General features: G+C 37.2%; 1 pseudogene; it reads left to right on the forward strand.

Moving 5' to 3' along the window:
* Positions 1 to 445: 445 nt before the first annotated feature.
* On the forward strand, positions 446 to 4,121 carry LOC149815376 (NAC domain-containing protein 100 pseudogene; annotated as a pseudogene).
* Positions 4,122 to 17,413: the final 13,292 nt, after the last annotated feature.

Below are 17,413 nucleotides of genomic sequence, written 5' to 3' on the forward strand. Positions count from 1 at the left end.
ATATTTCCAATTTTCAAAGGGACCGCTTTGTTAATAACGATGATGAGTTGTTAGGAGCTTCACGTACACTCTTAGAAACCAAAAGCTTAAATTTCAATTCTCAGGCCTCTTACATCAGTTCTAGGGTTCTTAATTTCTTTGCCCATGTGGTGAGAAAATTTCTGATGATAGATAAGGCTTTATATCGGGGGATCAGACCATCAACCTCTTCCTACTTTTCTTGGTTTCTCTTCATATTGAACCAAGCTGTGTTATCATGTTCCAAAATTAGGGTTTCAGCTTAAAGTTGTTCATCAGCTAGCATGGCTGGTTTTCCCTAAGTAGATCTTATCACTGCTCATTTTAACACTGAGATTTAGGCAGCGTTCATCTTAATAGGCTCTTGTCTGTGGAATTTGATTCTACCATCTAAGTTCATAGGGTAGAAAGAAGGGGATAAGGATACATGGATGGTGTTGCTAAAGAGGAAACCCTTCCTCCTGGGTTCAGATTTCATCCAACTGATGAAGAGCTGATAACATACTACCTGACCCGCAAGATCTCCGACTCATCGTTCACTGGCCGCGCGATCTCAGACGTGGACCTCAACAAATGTGAACCATGGGATCTTCCAGGTGAGAAATCTTAGTCCTGTTTTCCTAGTCATGGATAATGGTCCCATGTGGTCACCACTTGTTCATAGTTGTTGTAATCGTTGTAGTTTCTCCTCTTTTGTTGGTCTTGGCCATGGTTTTGCATGCATATAGACGTTACACATGGTTCTCTCAGTTCATATTTCACCAGATTTACTGATTAATGCAACTATTACAGTCATGATCATGACAACATGAAGAAAATCACCTTCTTTCAAAAAAACAAACATGAAGAAAATCATCATCATGTTTTTGTTCGTCTTCATAACCATCATCATCATCATCATCTTCATCATCTTCTTCTTTTTCACCACCACCATCAGCATCTCTATCATCATCATCATCATCCCATTCTTCTTCTCCTTCACCAGCACCTCCATCATCACCATCATTATCATCTTCTTCTTTTTCTTCTTCTGCTGCTTCACCTTCACCACCTCCATCACTAAAATCATCTTCTTCTTCTTCATCTTCTTTACCACAACTAAAACAAAGAAATGAACAAATTGCCTACAAAATCTTCCTGCTCTATGTCATGGGTTTGAAGTCGGTGGGCTTAACTTGATTAGTCATGGGTGCACTCAAATCCATAACCATGTCGACTGAAATGCCTAGCTATTCATAACTCCAGTAACTTGATTGTGTAGTTGGGTGCGAACTAAAATTCCAGAAAAGACTTGCTTTAGACTCTAGACTTGTCACTTTAACAAAAAACCGAGCCTTGTATGAATCTTGTGAACAAGAGCCAAGAATAGGTTAGAAAGGACTAGATAACCCACTAGGTTATCTTGTCAAGCAATTCTTTTGAAATTGTGGTTCGATGTTGTAGCAACCAAGATCGGGTTTACCCCCATTTGAACTGATCATATATACATTTTACTCCCAACTTGAAAGCACAATAAAGTCGATTTATGATCAATAGATCAGTGATCTTATGATATTTTATCAATCTCCAAACTCGCCACCTCTAGATGAAATTGCTGTTTGCATCTAATGCTTTCTTGGTAGTGTTGGTGTTGGTGTTGGTTCTATTGCTATTGTTGGAGAAAAAAAATTGTTGGTATCGTTGTTTCGGTTTGTGGTGGTGGTGTTACTGTTGTTACTACTGCTACTTTAAAAAAAAGCGCCTACTACTACTGCTACTAACACACCGACCACCCCCATTACTTCTCACCTCTTTTGCGGATACAATCCTTGCAGATTGGCCATTCTAATCTTCTCTATGTAGTTTACCTGAGAAAAACAAATATTGATGGATATAATTTATGATACGAAGCATTACCCACATATTTTCTAGATTTTTGGCATTGCCTTCATCAATTAATGCTCGTGTTCTTCTTCTCTTTACTATCAGGAAAAGCAAAAATGGGAGAGAAAGAGTGGTACTTCTTTAGTCTCCGTGACAGGAAATACCCGACCGGACTCCGGACAAACCGGGCGACGGATGCCGGGTACTGGAAAACCACCGGCAAAGATAAAGAGATCTTCAATTCCACCACGTCAGAACTGGCAGGCATGAAGAAAACCCTAGTGTTCTACAAGGGCAGAGCTCCCAAGGGAGAGAAGAGCAACTGGGTCATGCATGAGTACAGAATCCATCCTAAGGCCACCTTCAAGTCTGCCAAGGTAAAACCTGTTTACAATTTGTTTTTCTTCAAACGAAAATATATAATACCGATATTAATATGATAAGAACACTTTTTTCATATTTTTTATATGTTTTCTTAAGAGTTCTACGGACATATCTTTTGTATTTTTTTCATGAAGAACGGGGAAACCACCATAAGGAACAAGGACCTAGTTGCACTGACTAAACCTGTTATACCTACGATTGTTGTCCCAACGGTATATACCTGTGGCGCCCCAGGCAGTCACCGGGCTTCGCCTGAGCAAGGCTTATCCCTTTCCCTCCCCTCATTAATGCAAGGGGCTTGACACTCATGAAATTGAACCCAGACCACCTGTCTAGTGGCCAAGACCCCCTTCACTACACCAAACCCCTTGGGACTTGGCAAGATTTCCTCAAGAAAAGCAAAAAAGCAAAAATATTATAGTTTTACTAATACTGAGATTTGTGACATTGGTCAAACCCACTCACCCACCTCACCCTCTCAACAACACAAATGAGGCAAGGGTGATACACATCTTGCTATTGGCCTATCTCATATATAGGAACACACCATTTAGAGTCCCATGTATAAGTGGACAAGACCAGTCACACTATGGCATCTACGGATCTCATTTATTAATTTTAAAATTGTTTTCTAATCATTTTCAATTATATTTCAGTGAAAATGTTTTTTAGATATTGAAATATAAAAATATATATATATTTATTCATCAATTAAAAAAGTAAGAGATTTCGTGTCATTGTGTTCTATTTCTAAAAAAGTTTGCGAACTTGCATCTTCAACTCTCATGGTTAATTTCTGCCCGTGTCTTTGTGACATAGCTATCGGCTCATCAGTAAGGCTAGAACCAATGTTGTCAGTATCGGTATCAGCCCTGAATCGTTTGGCCACAGATTCAGCTGTATCGGCCGATACCACCAATACTCAAGTGAATCATTCTGTATCAGCCCCAAAATAATAAAAAAATATTACATGTTTAAAATAATGTTTAAAAATTATTTTTAGTGTATTTTATATTTATTAAAAAAATAGTTAATTCAGGCTTGCAACATATCAATTTTCTGCCGATACCGACCGACACTATACACCGATACTAATAACATTGGCTAGAACAATGAACAAAGATGGGACTTACTCTCAACTTAATTACTGCAATTGCAAACCTTAAGCTTGTATTGGCTTTAGCTAATTAATCAAGCTATCGGATCGATGCCTTAGTTAGTGAGGCCAACATTGGGACTTATCACAGGTGAATTTCACTTCGTTATTTTGGCATGCAGTTGTATTGCCGTTATTTTACTTGGTCACCATGATTATAGTTAAAATATATATGGTTTTACAGGACGAGTGGGTCGTTTGCCGTGTCTTTCAAAAGAGCTCTGGGGGAAAGAAATTACCCCAAAACCCTGTCCGAGTCAACCCCTTCAACCTTGATGTGGGCCCGGCAGCTGCACTTTCAAGCCTTCTACAGCCAGCTGATGCATTCCATGTCAACATGGGGAGAGGCTATGTCAACAATGCTGACCTAGTGGACCTGACCAGCAGGGTCCTTAAGGGCTCAGTCAACATGAACCTCATCATGGGCCAAGGACAGCTACCATTCCCAATAGGCTTCCAGCAACCGGGTCTGAACCTCAACCTCTCTACCTTGCAACCAGATGCACTACCGGCTGTGCCAGTGATCAACGGCCAGTACCAGCCAGTGAAGATGGACGTTCCCACTTCAGCTATGCTGGCAAACATTGCCCTTCCCAATGACACTTGCTTTGGTCCAGAGTTCAGCCCTGCCGGTAACATGCGGTTCCAGTCCATGGATCCAGGAGCGGATCTTGGAGGGTACTGGCCAGCTCCATACTAAACAGGAGGTATACTGCCTGGTGAAGATATATCAATGGTACCTTAAATGTGGTGATTACATGATGTTGCAAGTGTCTCTTAGAATTTCTCTTTTTTTTTTGTCATTTTTTGAGCTGTGGACTGGTCTACTGTTATCGTTTGGGATAAACATTATGCAGATTTTCAATTTCGTACGTACCCCCTCTCTAAATGGAGTTGTGGGGAAGATTTGTAATATTATTGGTGGTAATAATATATAGCATATGGTTATAGCTTTTTATAAAACAATTTCTTTTAAGTTCGATTCACGTTCCCACTGATCAGATCTGAATGACCGATAAGTCCCAATTTTATTTCGAATGATAAAGTCCCTCCATACTTCAAATGGGTCGATAACACTAGCAGTACGTAGTGGGCTCCACCAGATACCCGATTGGGGGCAAATCTCATATCCCTTTTTAAAACTCCAATGAGACACTCTGAGAGCAAAGCAGGTTATATGTTCCCCCTCCCGAACAGGGCATCTCATGCTCGGGGGTCCCAAAAAGCATCACGTATTTAAGCCTGTGCATCTCGTATCCCCATGTTTGTCAGCATTAATTAGCATTGGAGTTTGATGCTATTGCAAAGACTTAATTACCCTCTCCTCCATTGGTGCCAAAAAAAATAATGATTGTAGAAAATAAGTGATTGTAAAGACTTAAGTGCCCCGAAGATGATTATTTAAGACCCAGTCTCTGCACTGCACGATTATCCGAGAAAAAAAATCTCTCCTGGAGGAGGCCATGAACATCAACCCTCTCACACTCTCTCTTCTTTCTCTTTCTGCTTCTGTGCACATCTAGCAGAAGATCCTACATTGCTCCATCAAGCACCGACTGACCTGCACATTGACTGTTGTAGAGCCTGATTCAGAGTTTTTACCCTTATAGGAGGAAGGTTTGGGGGCTCCTCCCAGCGTGGGTAGCATCATTCAACTAAATGAGTTGTAAATCTTGATTAAGAGTTTTTACCCTTACAGGAGGAGGGTTTGGGAGCTCCTCCCAGCGTGTGTAGCATCATTCAACTTGATTCGTTGTGGAGCCTGATTCAGAGTTTTTGCCCTTACAGAAGAGGGGTTTGGGGGCTCCTCTCAACGTGGATAGCATCAATTTTCAGCAATTTTTATGGTCATTTGTTTTCCCATTTTGATTAAAAACCAGACCCTTATTATTCTGCATTATTTAAGTTGCACATATTTTTAGTTCATTTTGCGAGAGTCATATCTCCCCAATGAAATATCATTTTCCAAATCTGTAAAAAGGGTTTTCTTTTTTTAGGTGTCTAGTTTATATCTAGAAATTTTTATAACTATTTATACATATTTGATATTTTAAATTTGTTAAAATTCAAGACTGGTTACAAATTAATCTTATTTAACCATGATTAAACAAAATAGTTTCAGTTTTTTATATATTTGAAATATCAAATAAATATGTTAAGTTATAAAAATTTCCAGATATAAACTAAACAAATGAAACAAAAAAACTCTTTTTACAGATTTGAAAAATGATCTCTCGTTGAGGAGATATGACTCTTGCAAAATGAACTAAAAACATGAGTAACTCAAATGATATAAAGTGTGATAGAGTCTTAGTTTTTGACCAAAAATAGGTATGAAATGACCATAAAAATTATTGAAAATTGACAGAAATAAATTAGACTCAATAAGAAAGACACCATTTTTTACGGATTTGAAATCCGATCTCCGGTTAGGGAGATACGCCCCCGACAAGTTGGTTTTGATTCAAATAGCGATTTACGCGTGGCGACTATAGCGATTTGTAACCAGTCTCGGTTTTTAACAGGTTTGAAATATCAAATGAGTATAAAAAGTTATGAAATTTTCCAGATATAAGCTAGACACATAGAGTAATAAAACCCTTTTTACGGATTTGGAAAATGATCTTCCGTTAGGGAGATATGACTCTTACAAAATGAACTAAAAACTGTGTCATTCAAATAAAGCAAACTGATAGGGGTCTGGTTTTTGATCTAAATGGAGTATCAAATGACCATATAAATCTCTAAAAATTTACAGAAATAAACTATACTTCATAACAAAGACACCACTTTTTATGGATTTGAAATCCAATCTCTGGTTAGGGAGATATGACCCTGACAAGTTGGTCCTAATTTTGGTAGCGATATACAGCAATTTGTATCGTAAATCGCTGTAGTGTTTAGCGGAAAATACTACAAATCGCTATAGCGAGGTCTAACAACACAATAAATCACTGTGAGTCTCGTTAGAGACCCGAAAACACTATAAATTGTAGTTAAAAGATCGGACAACACTATAAATCATTGTAGGGGTCGTTGGAGACCCGAAAATACTATAAATCGTAGTTCATTTTCCAAATCCGTAAAAAGGGTTTTATTCCTCTATGTGTCTAATTTATATTTAGAAAATTTCATAACTTTCTATGCTCATTTAATTTTTAAACCTGTTAAAAACCGAGACTGGTTACAAATCGCTATAGTCGTCACGCGTAAATCGCTATTTGAATCAAGACCAACTAGTCGTATCTCCCTAACCGGAGATCGGATTTCAAATCTGTAAAAAGCGGTGTCTTTCTTATTGAGTTTAGTTTATTCCTGTCAATTTTCAGCAATTTTTATGGTCATTTCATACCTATTTTTGGTCAAAAACCAAGACTCTAATTACAAATCGCTATAGTCGTCACGCGTAAATCGCTATTTGAATCAAGACCAACTTGTCGGGGGCGTATCTCCCTAACCGAAGATCGGATTTCAAATCCGTAAAAAGCGGTGTATTTATTATTGAGTCTAGTTTATTTCTATCAATTTTCAGCAATTTTTATGGTCATTTCATACATATTTTTGGTCAAAAACCAAGACTCTAGTTACAAATCGCTATAGTCATCACGCGTAAATCGCTATTTGAATCAAAACCAACTTGTCGGGGGCGTATCTCCCTAACCGGAGATCGGATTTTAAATCCGTAAAAAATAGTGTCTTTCTTATTGAGTCTAGTTTATTCCTGTCAATTTTTAACAATTTTTATGGTCGTTTCATACCTATTTTTGGTCAAAAACCAAAACTCTATCACACTTTATATCGTTTGAGTTACTCATGTTTTTAGTTCATTTTGCAAGAGTCATATCTCCCCAACAAGAGATCATTTTTTAAATCTGTAAAAAGGGTTTTTTTGCTTCATTTGTCTAGTTTATATCTGAAAATTTTGTCAATCAAATAACAATTTGTTGAAGGAGGGCTACAATAGTCATGATATGGGGGCAAAAATCAGAACATTTACAAAATCTGGATACAGGGTTCTGGTATTAAATCAAAATAAAATAGCAATTGATCATGAAAAAATCTGAAAATTTACAGAGATGAACTAGACACATAAACAAAGAGAACTCGTTTTACAAAATGGAAAAACGATCTCTCATTAGGGAAATAAAATTCTGACAAATTAGATCAAAATCTGAGTCGTTAAAAAGACACAGGGTGACAGGGTTGTAGTCTTTGACCCAAAACTGGTATGAAAACATCATAGAAATCTCTGAAATTTGATATGAACAAACTAGATTCATTTTAAAAAACAACGTTTTTTACGGATTGAAAAGATCATCTCTGGTTAGGGAGAAATCACTCCCGCAAGTTGGTCTTGATTCTGCTAAAATCTTAATGGTGCAAAGTAACAGGTTCTGAACCTCAATTTTTAAAGTGGGTCAAACAAACTCAGAATGATCTGATTTTTGGTGGAGAGTATGGAGACATGTGAATGAATTTTTAGTAAAAAAATCAGATCAAAATAAGCTCTGATTACATACAAATAGATGGATTTAAAATACACCAGAATTGAAAGTACAATCTAAAAAACAACTGAAAATGATAAGAGTCAACTGCACTTTAAAAAAGAAATAACAGGTTCCAATAAATCCGAGAAACATCTTTGTATTCTCCTATACATATCAACTTTTCAAGTTGAATGATGCTACAGTCAGTGTGCAGGTCAGTCGATGTTTGATGGAGCAATGTAGGATCGTCTGTTGGATGTGCACATAAGTAGAGAGGGAAGGGAGAGAGAGTGTGAGGGTTGATGTTCATGGCCTTCTCCAGGGAGAACTCTTTGCCTCCCTTGATTTCTTCTCTAGAGAGAGAGGGGGGGTTTTAAAGTGTTTTACGAAGAAAGAAGAAGAAGACTTTGAAGAGTCAACATCATCCTCGACTTTCTGGATGAAGGACATGTTTGTCCTTTTTTTGAACGGAGAAAGAAGAAGAAGACTTTGAAGAGTCAACATCATCCTCTACTTTCTAAATGGAGGACATGTTTGTCTTTTTTTGAACTATTTGTTTTTTCTTTTTTTGAATGAAGGGTATTTTTGTCATTTTCTCAAACCATCACTTTATGAGAAGAATAGCAAGAAAGGGTACTTAAGTCTTTGCAACAACACCAGAGTCCGATGCAAAGTTATGTCAACATACACGGGAATACGAGCCCCATGTGCTTGTATACGTGGTGCTAATTCAAAGCCCCGAACACAGACGTGGGATTCAGTGAATCATCGGGGGGGAACATATACCACCCTCTCTGGTGAGAGACTCCACCTTTCCCCATTGTTTACGCCAAATGGCCACTTGATTTCCCAGGACTAAGTCAAACTAGGCCCATAAATCTCAATGACAAATCAAATTGGCTGATTACCTTTTTCAAAAGGGGCCTGAAAATCTAGATAAGCTTGTTAGGGATCCATATACCATCCGGCTGGTGATCCACTTATACTTATGTGAATGTTCATTTAAATCAAAGCACTTAAAATCAATAATAGCCATATTCTTTCATAATCAATGATTTTGAAAGAGAAATCTAACTTTAATCATGGGAACTATGAGTAACAATTTATAAGGAAACAAATAAGACAACCAAATCTTAAATTATCAATAACATAATCACTTGAAATGTAATTTAAGAAAAACATCTCTACTCATGGAAACGCCTAATCACAAAACTAAACTCTAACATTTAACTATTATAATTAACTACACATAAAATTAGTTTAAGAAACCTTAATTATTAAACTATTTTGTTAGTGCACCCAAGACTATTGGACCATGGTTTACACCATAGTTGCCAGGATATGAAAAGTGACACGTGAAGCAGAAGTGGGGAAGCGAGTATTAAAAGGTATACAGTTGTGAAGCGATTTGCATGAGAAACGAAAAAAGGAAATGCATTAGAAGCGATATAAAGCAGGAGTAAAAGTGATTAGAAAACAACATAAAAATAAGAAACGATATAGAATTAATGTGCAAGCTTTTTATTTTATTTTATTAATTTTATTTTTTGATAGGCAAGCTAGGGTTAGACAGACCCCACCAGTTATACAACCGTACCATTGGGTTTTGAACTTGCAATCGTCCCAACACAAGTTGATGTGCACTAACTGCTCCAACAAGACAAGCAGAACCCCCATTAGTATCTATGTGCAAGCTTGTTATAACAAAAAATATTATTTTAACATAAGAAACAATGAGAGAGAGAGAGAGAGAGAGAGAGAGAGAGAGAGAGAGAGAGAGAGAGAGACTTGTGAAGCGAGGGGGGATCAATTTGGAAAGCAATGGGGAGACTGCATTTTGGCACTTCCCCTAGCTACTCACAAAGTAATGTTCTTCACACTTTGGAAGCACGTTTCTGAGGGAGTACTGCCTGGTTAAGGATGCATGGACCTTGTGAAAAACAACTAAATTTGGTAACTGGGTGTAACAGAATGTTTCATATGTATATGTTAGGTAAGCAGAATACTAGGTGGCTCAAGCTTGTCTCATATCTTACTCAGCTCAACTAATGAAACCTACTTCTTGGGATAGAGTGTGACATGCATAGGGGTGTCAATGGGTCAGGTCCGATCCAGATCCGACCTGTTGACAACCCTAGACATGCATACAATAGTGTGGGAATAGGACCGTATCCAGGTTCATATCTGTTCAAACTTCGGACGGCATCCAGCTCAAACATATAACTAGGCCAACCAGAAGGCAGCCATAATCATGATGTTAGGGATGAAGATGAAGATGATAAAGAGAACATGAATTTGGCCAAATGAAAAAAAAAATGATAATAACAATCTTGACCACGATCTTTTCCTCTCCCTGGTAGAAGCTAATACATGATTATCCTGAGAAATAGCCAAATATATCCTAGTTTTTTTCTAGATCATTGATGGGGGAAGATAATGAAACTCCAAGTTTTGTACGTGATTGTCAATAACTAGTGCAACTATGATTGTCTCCAGTCTTATAAAATATAGTAAACTATATGAGATTAGCCCTATATAGTACTAATTATCACACAAACTTATGATTAACGTCCAGGCCTTGATGAAAGCAAGGGCAAAGTCAAAATTCCACAGATTTTTTGATTTGCAAGACCCTCTTCTGGTCAAGAAATAATTGGTGAAAAGGAAATTGAATTAAAAAAAAAAAAACAAGCAGGGGGTTGTCATCCATTAGGATATCTTTAGACTTGTTTCCCTAAGTCGGTTACACAATTGCTTTCATTTTATGAATTTGTTTAGCATTTTCAGAGACATGCTGTCATAAATAAACTCAAGGTTGGCAACCTATCACTTTTCAATTTCAAAGTGGTCAGCTTTCATAAAATTTTAGTCTAATCCTGTGGCCCACACATGATTGACTTGTGTAGTTGCTGATGTAAGTTGGCACAATCCAGAATGTGGGGTAGATCCAGGTAACCCTGCTCCCAAGCCCAACTAGCTTGTTGTTTGACCTGGATCTGGATCCAAATCTGATAGAATGCAGCTATTGAGATATATAGCGATATTCCCCATATCTAATATTATTCACCAAATCCCTAAATATGAATGGATCCTAAATATGGAAAGCAATATACTTGACCTGGCCCAGGTATAGGCAGAAGTTGGATCCATCTTAATTGCACCTGCTTGTGTTGGACCAAGGCAATGTACCTTTCACCCACTCAAATCCAACTCTTGCTAACAAATCTGATGCATATCCTCACATGTGAGTATCAAATCAGTCAGATCTGACCCTTTGGAGCCCTAACACAAACCAATAAATAAGTTGCAACTTTTTGTGGTTGTCCTATAATGAATTATTATATTACACTATTTGTTGAATATCCTTAAGTTGTTTTTTAAAATGCCATGATTAACCAATTATATATGCTTATTCAATCACTAACATCATGATTAACCAATTATGCTTATTTAATAAGTCGTTTAAGTCTAAAAAGACTTATTTTTATCAAACTTGCAGTTTCTTTATTTTGTTTAGTCATTTATTGGGTAAGCTGGTTCTCACATAAAATAATTTGAACTTTCTAACCTTGATTTAATTAGAGGTTATTGTTCAGACGTTGGTTTTCGGTTATGATCTATACACCCACCGGGCTTAATTTAAGGATTATCAAAGGACATGCTTAATGTTAGTTAGAGACCAAAAGCTACGCATGTCAGTTGTAATGTTAAGATCACTGAGCCAGTGTTTCCCTTCAGAAAAACAGTTGAGTTCCGAATAATTAACCGAATTACTCATGAAAACCAGTCTATAACTGCATGGTTATATATATTGGCTACTAATAATGGTAAGAAACTAATGAGTAGAAATCACTCTTTTCTTTAAAAAATTCTAATTTTTTGTAGATCTACATGGTTTGTTTAGTAAGAAACTTGTTTTGAATCGTGTGATTATGACAACTAATTAGGTTTTTAAAGGGGGCCCAAAAAATTATGTGCAAAAATTTCATAACTCAAAAGATCACATTTTTATATAAGAAAAACATGTTTCAATGCTTGATATTAGCAAACACTAGGGAAACTCACGTGCTGCGCACTGATTTTATTTCAAGTCCCTGAGTGTATAGAGTTTGGTGCGGGTCGCATCCTTAAGAAACCCAATGTATTGACACAACTATGTAACACGGTGGATGCCACAAGGTCAAGAAGAAATGGAAGGTAAGGAAAGTGCTCTAACCTCCAAACCTTGAGCAGCAAACCCTATCATTAAGCATTAAACAAGAGAAGTCAAGACAGAAGGATGACAAGAAGGAGAGTGTGCAGAAACAATAAAATCAATGAACTTCATTAATGCAGGATGAAGCAAAATATTTGCAAGGACAATAATATTGGATGTACAACAGAGGTTAAGAAAAAAAAAAAAGACCGACAACAAATTGACTTGAACCAAATTTTTGTGTATGGTATCAGGTTCAGACCCGGGTCTACTATAAGAGAAACCATACCTGTTCTCACTAAGAACTACATGAACCAAACTCGAATCATACCCAGTAAAATAATATTTTTTTATCATTTTTACATTAAAAATTTGCGGGTTTTAATCTGAACTCCGGTCGGGCCCGGCTCAGGTCTAAAATTTCATAAACTATACCTGAGTCTATGTATTAATCGAACCTTCAAGTCCGGACTCAGATCTTAATCGGGTCTTCTTATTTGTCACCATACCCGAACCCTATAGGGTTTGGTCCGAGTCGGATCTGGATAAACCAGACCAGTTGACACCCCTACACGTGTTGCTTTTACTGTGGTTGCCAAGCGTCTTTGTGTGGGCTCGAGTCATAGGTGCTAATTAAGTACGTGAAAACCATCACACCAAACAATCGATTTTTACAGAAGAATATATCCACCAAAATGTATGTTGAAAAAGTTGGATAGAAGGGACATTGAAATGTATGTTACGAAAATATCGCCAGATCTATTTGGCGTTTGTAGCTTATGCAGACCTAAGAGTCTTACAGGGTGATTCAAGCTATTGTAATAATTGCTTACTTATAAGCATCAATGTTTTCTACCATTTACTGCCAAGATATTCAAATCGTATATGCATTCCTACACATGTCTCTCTGCAATGCTAGTCAAAGAAAGCGCCATTTATCTTCGTTAAGTATTTTTCTGTTTGGAATTATAAGATGATTGTTTACTTCTTTGAAAGTTACAATAGTCTGTCATGCATGTATCAAGGTCTCCTACCCTTATTTATGGGAGGGTGGTGTATGTTCGCCCCCGATGATTCATTGAATCCCACGTGTGTTCGGGGGGTCGAATGAGCGCCACATATTTAGGCATATAAGGCTCGTATTCCTGTGTATGATGACATAACTTTGCATCGGACTCTGATGCTGTTGCAAAGACTTAATCACCCTTACTTGCTTTTCTTGCCCTGAAATGACAGTTCGAGGAAATGACAGAAATATCCCGCATTCAAAAGTTGGGAAAATACGGTTCGAGCAAAGGACAAAAAACTCCTCCATCCAGAAAGTTTTGATGTTAACTATTTAAAGTGGAGACGTTCCCTATTCATGAAACTCCTGCGCCATCTGCTGTAACAGTAGCTCCCATTATCAACCCAAACTTTGCCTTCGTCTCCAGTCGAGGTTTTCGCCTTGTTTTTTATCCTGTTTTACAACACATTGTCACCTTCTCGTGCCTGCCTTGTGTTACTAAACATTCTCGTGTTTTCTCTCCATTTTGTGCTGTCGTTAGGCATTATGGAAGAAAGCAATGATGCACAAACATTCCAACCAGTGCCATTAAGGCGGCGTGAGTAGTTTTCCATCTCATCATGCTATCGATAAAGAAGGCATGTCGTCTTGTGTGCCATTAAGGCATTGTTTGGTTATTGCAGGTAGCTCTTGTTCTTACGATGGTTGAAAACTTATCGATATTTGTAAGACGCTGGGACCTGTTGACAAGAATGCTTGTTTACAAATGCTAGGAAGGGTCTCTACCCCATCAGGTATCCTACACTCACTTATTATATGCATTGTATCTCAAACAGCTGTAATAGTAACATACTCCCATTTTTGTGAGATATATCTTTGTTAGTTAATATCGATTTGTTTGTTATTTTGCTCGATTTCTTCCGTATCGATTTGTAATTTATTGTGCGATATATTTATCGACCTTTTAGATATTATGGTTTTGTATTGTCGAGTTGTAAGTTATTATGCTGAACTGCCGTATCCATTTTCAATCTATTATTCGATATTCATATCGCTTTGTAAGATATTATATGTTTTGTAAGATGTATTTCTAAGATATTTGTACACAGACTTTGAAAACGTGTGCGTGCAGAAACACATTGTTACACGATTGCGGGGGCGATTTTCACATTCATACCACTGCTTTGTCAGCGATTTATATTGAACTCGCTTTACAACATCGTGGATATAATGAGAGCATTATCGTCAACATACATGTACGACATGTATCTTTTATTGGCATGGTAAGTGACAACTCGATGGTCAGTATAAGCAAATATCAAACCGCACTTGCTTGGATACTGTCATTCATTAAGTCGTTGCTTTGACTTGCTTAACCTTATGGGTATCCATTGTTATATGCATCCTGATTAAATCGCAGTAAACGTATGTGCTTGCTAACGCAAATTGATATATTGCTTACAAAACATTCCATTTTCTTCTCTTTTTTTTTGTTGTTGTTAGGCATTATGGAAGAAAGCAATGATACACAAACATTCCAACCAGTGCGATTAAGGCGACATGAGTAGCTTTCCATCTCATCATGCTATCGATAAATAAGGCATGTCGTCTTGTGTGCCATTAAGACATTGTTTGGTTATTGCAGGTAGATCTTGTTCTTACGATGGTTGAAAACTTATCAATATTTGTAAGACGCTGGGACCTGTTGACAAGAATGCTTGTTTACAAATGTTAGGAAGGGCCTCTACCCCATCAGGCATTCTACATTCACTCATTATATGCATTGTATCTCAAACCTCTGTATTAGTAACATACTCCCATTTTTTGTGAGATATATTTTTGTTAGTTAATATCAATTTGTTTGCTATTTTGTTGCAAACACCAATTGATATATTGTTTAAAACTTTGTTGAGCTTATCATCAGGTTGTAATAAAGATGATGTAGCTTAATCAATTGAAAGATCTGGAGAATTGAACATCTGTACTAATGACGCAACTGAAGAATTGAACATCTGCGCTAATGATCCACATAAAAAGAAAGGTGCAGGCATTAGACTCATTCTTGACTTGAATGTTCCAGTAGAAAAAATGCAATTTAATAATGAGGTAGATTACCATGACAGTACACATAATAAAAGAGTAGGCACCGAGAATTTAAATGGAAGCACACTAGACTTGAATATTCCAGTAGTGGAAATGCAATTCAATAATGAGGTAGATTTTGATGTCAGTACACATAATAAAAGTGTAAGAACTGGGAATGTAAATGGAACTACACTTGACTCTGTTCCTGTAGAAGGAATGCAGTTTAATAATGAGGAAGCTGCATATAAATTTTACAATGATTATGCCTTAAAAGTTGGCTTCAGTATGAGAAGGTTTTCTTGGTAAAAAATGCACTGAGTGTCTTGGTGAGAAAGACGTATGTTTGTCCTAAGCAAGGTTGGAAGAAATCAATGGAAAATCCAACAAGGAGCATGCCAGAATCAAGATGTGGATGTCAAGCGAGAATGGTTTTAAGAAGACATCCGAATGAGAAATTTGTAGTTCGTACTTTAATTAGTGATCATAATCATGATTTATCTACATCATTTATGACTCATATGCTAAGGTCACATTGTAAAGTAACTGTAGCGCATGCTGCAATGACTGAAATAGCCGATAGCGCCAACATTGCACCAAAGAAGACATACAATTTGTTTGCCCACATCGACAGTGGTCGCGATAATGTGCCATTCACACCTTTGGATCTAAGAAACCACTTGAGAAGGAAGAAAACAAATAACATGAAGAAAGGAGAAATATATTCTTTGGTTGATTACTTACAGAATAAATCAATCAATGAACATGGTTTTTTTAGTGCAATGCAAGTGGACAAAGATGAGTATGCTGTGAATATATTTTGGGTAGATTCAAAGTCAAGAGTAGATTATGAATGCTTCAATGATGTGCTTGTATTTGATACTACAGTAAAGATTAATATTGAACAATGACCATTTGCGCAGTTTGTCGGAGTGAACCATCACGCACAAAGTTGTATATTAGGCGAGGCGTTTTTGTATGACCAGACCAAGAAAAATTTTGAGTGGTTATTCAGAGTATTTACACAGACAATGAACGAGAAGCAACCTGAAGCTGTACTTACAGATGGTGATCACACAATTATGGCTGCAGTGCTTCATGTGTGGCCAAATGCATATCATCGCCTATGTTTGTGGCATATCTTTCAAAATGCAGCAAAGAACATAGGACCCATATTTAATCAGAAGACAGGGTTTGACAAAAAGTTTACTAGGTGTGTGCTTGAGAGCGTAGACGAGATCACCTTTATGTTTGATTGAGAGGAAATGATTCAGACATACGACCTTCAAGATTGTCTGTGGTTACAAAATTTATATGCAAAAAAGGAGAAGTGGGCATTGGCATATGGAAGACAATACTTTTGTGCTGGTATGATAAGCACACAAAGAGCTGAATCTATGCATGCCACGCTGAAGAAAACCCTGTATTCATGTTTGACAATGTTTCGTTTCATGAAATAATATGAATTATTTGTAGACGGTCTAAGACAGAATGAGCTTGAACAAGACGTGAAATGCTTTAACACACAACCTCTAACTTTTGGCATAAAAATATTGATGTGACCTGCAGCTCTGTATACACTAACTATATTTGAATGGATCAAGAAAGAGGTGTTACATGTCATGAATTGCAAAATAGAAGGACTCGTGCAAACCGAGAATATGCACAAATACCATATTTTATGGCAGGGCGAAAAGCATCACGAAAGGCGAGAAGCACATGTCACGTACAATGTTGACAATGAAAGAGTTGAATGTTCGTGCAAAATGTATAAATTCAAAGGTATTTTATGCTGTCATGCATTAAAGGCACTCAATCAAGAGAAGATACAAGAAATACCTGAGTCCTATGTAATGCGAAGATGGAAGAGACGTGCAAAGATTGAAACCATTGTTATGGACAATGTGAGTAAATCTGGTGTTGACGAGAAGTGCCACATAGCCTCCCGTTACCAACAACTGTGTAGGTAATTTATGCATGTTGCTGATTTGGCATCGAGAAGTGAAGAAGGCTATTTATGCGTGAGAAAAGCTTCAATGCAGTGACTTGAAAACTTGGAGTTAATTCACCTTAAGTCCGTTGCAGCCAATGAATACTAGTCAAAGTTAATGGGATCAAACAACGTAGGTGAAAATCATGTTTCGCTCGACACTCCTGAGAAGTTGCGTCGAAGCGTAAACATTATCTTCAACAAGTCAGTAGTGAACATTGTTGGTTATGAT

This window comes from Nuphar pumila, chromosome 15, assembly GCF_984573655.1.
Source record: "Nuphar pumila chromosome 15, dmNupPumi1.hap1.1, whole genome shotgun sequence".
Taxonomy (NCBI): Eukaryota; Viridiplantae; Streptophyta; class Magnoliopsida; order Nymphaeales; family Nymphaeaceae; genus Nuphar; species Nuphar pumila.